The 4,542-nt window shown below is 38.3% G+C and overlaps 1 pseudogene; it reads left to right on the top strand.

Moving 5' to 3' along the window:
• Window positions 1-1,248: 1,248 nt before the first annotated feature.
• Window positions 1,249-4,296, top strand: LOC117999733 (annotated as a pseudogene).
• The last annotated feature ends 246 nt before the right edge of the window (window positions 4,297-4,542 follow it).

Below are 4,542 nucleotides of genomic sequence, written 5' to 3'. Positions count from 1 at the left end.
AGCCGAAGGTGGACACTTAAGGACTGAGCCACCCAGGCGCCCCTGTACTCTATTATTGAGAAAGTAATTTTAAACCTAAAATACTATAACCAGAAAAAAATTTATTTTTGGACTTTTGTGTTATTTAATTGTCTTCTTTTTCTCTTTTCCTTTCCCCTTCTTATTTTTTCTTTTCTTTTTAAACTTAATATTTTATTATTTAGTATTTATTATGTTAGTAGTAGTAGTATTTCTTTCTGTAAAAAGCCATAGTACAAAAGAGCAATTAGCATATGCAGCCATAGCTCCAGTGAGCTAGCAAAATTCAGCAATTACATAGAAGCCGCACAGGGGACACCACACACAAGACCATTCCTTCAGGTTTAGAAGACGTAGCTATTCACCTAACTCATAGAATCAAACACAAAAACACAAACAAAACTGGGAGACAGAAGAATAATATATACCAATAGAAAATAAAAACAAGGAAAAAAACAGAAAAAGAAGTAAGTTAAACAGAGATAAAAAATATGCCTAATGAAGAATTTAAAGCCATGATCACAAAGATCCTCACCAGGCTGGGGAAAAGGGTGGAATAAATCAGTGAATACTTCATTAAAGATATAGAAAATCTAAAAAAGGAAGCAGAGTCGTAGGATACAATGGGAATAAAAATCACAATAGAAAGAATCAACAGTTGATTAATGGATGAGAAGAACATGTCAGCGATTTGAAGACAGATTAATGGAAAGCAAACAAGTTGAACAAAAAGAAAAGAATTTTAAAAATGATGATGGAGGCACCTGTGTTGCTCAGTCAGTTAAGCGTCTGCCTTTGGCTCATGCCCAGGACCCCGGGATCAAGCCCCACGTCAGGCTCCCTACTCAGCAGGTAGTCTGCTTCTCTCTCTCCCTCTGCCTACCACCATTCATGCTCTCTCTCTCTCACTCACTCTGTTATTTCTCTCTCAAAATAAATAAAATATTTTTAAAAATAAAATAAAAATGAGGATAAGTTAAGAGATTTCTTGGACCTCATCAAACAATCCAAACATTGGCATTATAGGGAATCCAAAAGAAGAAGAGAAACAGATGTAGAAATTTTATTTAAATAAATAATAAATGAAAACTTCTCTTACCTAGGGAAAGAAATAAATATCCAAGTCCAAGGAGCACAGAGACTCCAAACAATAGAAATGCAAAGTGGTCCACATGAGGACACAAAATAAATAGAATATCAAAAAATAAAGAAAAATTGAGAATCATAAACACACCAAAAGAGAAACAAGTTACCAACAAGGGAAAATCTGTGAACATATCAGCTGAGGTGTCAGCAGAAAATTTATAGGCTAGCAGACAGTGGTGTGATATATTCAAAGTGCTGAAAGGGAAAATCTACAATCAAGAATGGTCTACTTGACAAGGTTTTCATTCAGATTTGAAAGAGAGAAAAACCCCACAAGCAAGAAATTATGCAAGCAGCCCAGCAGTGGCCAGCACCACTCCAAAGTGACTCTTTCCCTAGGGAGATTGGAATTAAACATGCACAGCAGTTTGACTATAGCCTGAACAATGGGCAGGGGACAGATATCTGATCTGACTGCAGGCTCCACCCACCAACAAGAGCCAATCAGGGACAACACAGGAAGAGCACTCTGTAGTTCCATCTGGCTGCAGCTCTGCCAAACATCTGATCTGATCCAACTCAAGCACAAATGGCCTCAGACTATCCATTTAATAACACGGGCACCAAACCATGCCCACAAAAGGCAACAAAAGCCATTGCAGATGATAGGACTGAAAGTAAATCCAGTTCAGTGACATGGCATATTCAGCACACATAGAAGACACCTATGAAGTGACAAATTCTGGTGAACAGTGGACATTGCACTGTAAGAGACTACAAAATCTCTTCTTCATAATGTCATTACCCTCAAGAACAGGAGATGTATCTGACTTTCCTAACACACAGTAACAGGCACAGAAAATCAGGCAAAATGAAGAGACAGAGAAATTTATCCAAAATGAAACAGGACATAGTCATGGCAAGAGATCTAAGTAAAATAAATATAAGTAACATACCTGATAGGGTATTTAAAGCAATGATCTTAAGGATAAACTGTGGACTTGAGAAAAGAGTAGAAGACATGAGTGAGAACCTTCACACAGAAATAAGGAATTAACAGCAGAGATAAGTGGCTCAATAAATGAAACGAGAAACTTGAATGATGGAATGAAAAGCAGCAGGCTGGAGGAGGAGAGGAATGAATTAATGACCTAGAAGATGGAGTGATGTAAAGTAATCAAGGTGAACAGAAGAGAAAAAATAATTATGCAAAATGAGAATAGACTTAGGTGATTCAGTGACTCTATCAAATGTAATAACATTCATATTATAGAAGTCTAGAAGAAGAAGAAAGAGAAAAGGGACAGAAAATTTATTTGAAGGTATAATAGCTGAAAACTTCTATAAGCTGGGGAAAGAAACAGATACCCAGATCCAGGAGGCAAAGAGAACCCCCATAAAAATCAACAAAAGCAGATCCACATCAAGACACATTTTAATTAAATATGCAAAATATATGGATTTAAAAAAAAAGCAGCAACCAAAAGAAAACAGTAACATACAAGGGAAACTCTGTAAAGCTAGCAGGGGAGTTTTCAACAGAAACTTTGCAAAACAGAAGGGAGTGCCATGATATATTAAAAAGTGCTGAAAGGGGAAAATCTGCAGCCAAGAATACTCTATCCAGCAAGGCTATGATTTGGAATAGAAGAGATAAAGTGTTTCCCAGACAAGAGAAAAACAAAAACACTAAAGAAATTCAAGACTACTATTTCACCCCTGGAAGACATATTAAAGGGAACTCTTTGAGTGAAAAGGAAAGAACAAAAGTGAAAATATGAATAAGGAAACACAAAAGCAGTGAAAATGAATATTTCTGTAAAAAAATCAGTTAAGGAACTCACAAAATTAAAGGATATGCAATATGACAATATATACCTAAAATAAGGGGAGGGGTAAAGAATGAGTTCAAAGTAAAAAAGTCATCAACCTAATACTGACTGCTACATGTAGAAGTGGTTCTATACAAACCTAATGGTAACCATATATCAAAAAACATTAATTAATATGCATATAATAAAGAGAAAGAAATGCAAACATATCACTAAAGAAAATCAGCAAACCATGAAAGAGAGAAAGACAAGGAAGAATCAGAGAAATTCTTTACAAACAATCACAAAATAAGAAATGAAAATAAATATATATCAATTACTTTGAATGTAAATGGGCTACGTGCTCCAATCACAAGATGACAGAATGGATTAAAAAAAAAAAAAGACTCATGTACATGCTGCCTACAAGAGATTCTAATTTCAGACCTCAATACACATTCAGATTGAAGTGAGGGGTGGAGAAATATCTATCATGGAAATTAGTGTCAAAAGAAAGCCAGAGTATCAATACTTATGTCAGATTTAATATACTTTAAAACGAAGATGGTAATAAGAGACAAAGAAGAATACCATATAATACTAAAAGGAACAATTCAACAAGAAGATATAAAAATGTTAAAGTTTTTGTACCCAAACATAGGAACACTCAAATACATAAAACAAATAAATATAAGACCACTGGGCTTGCCGCCACTTTCTGCTGCTTGCTGTTCCACGTCATGTGACCTATGTCACCCTACACCATCGTCTACTTCACCACCCGAGGGCGCTGCAAGGCCATGCGCATGCTGCTGGCTGACCAGGGCCAGAGCTGGAAGGAGGAGGTGGTGACCAAGGAGAGCTGACTGCAGGGCCCGCTCAAGACCTCCTGTCTGCGTGGGCATCTCCTCAAGTTCCAGGATGGAGACCTCACCATGTACCAGTCCAATGCCATCCTGCGACACCTGGGCTGTACCTTTGGGCTCTATGGCAAAGACCAGTGGGAGGCGGTGCTGGTGGACATGGTGAAAGATGGCATGGAGGATGTCCACAGGCACTGCAGCCAGCTCATTTACCGGACCAATGAGGAGGGTAAGGCCAAGTATTTTCAGGAGATGCCAGGGCACCTGAAGTCTTTTGAGACCCTGCTGATCCAGAACAAGGAGGGCAAGGCCTTCCTTGTGGGCGACCAGATCTCCTTCACCAACTACAACCTGTTGGGCCTGTTGCTGAATCACCAGGTCCTGGCCCCTGGTTGCTTGGACTCCCATCCCCTGCTCTTGGCCTATGTGGCATGCCTCAGCAACGGGCCCAAGCTCAAGGCCTACCTGGCCTTCCCCAGCATGTGAACCGCCCTGTCCATGAAACCCAAAAGATATGAGCCCCTTCAGCCTCCCCTGGGAGAAAGGCTGCCCTTTAGAACCAATAAACACCTAGAGAGGAAAAAAAAAATACATAAAACAGCTAATAACAAACATAAAGAAACTAATTGACAATAAACAAAAATACTAGTTTACACCCCATTTACATCAATGGAGAGGTTATCTAAACAGAAAATCAACAAGGAAACAATAACTTTTAATGACATACTGGGCCAGATGTATTTTACAAAGATATTCAGAACATT

Source organism: Mirounga leonina, unplaced genomic scaffold (genome assembly GCF_011800145.1).
Source record: "Mirounga leonina isolate KUSES-001 unplaced genomic scaffold, KU_Mleo_1.0 Mir_472, whole genome shotgun sequence".
NCBI classification, from domain to species: Eukaryota; Metazoa; Chordata; class Mammalia; order Carnivora; family Phocidae; genus Mirounga; species Mirounga leonina.
This window is presented reverse-complemented; position numbering and strand designations above follow the sequence as displayed.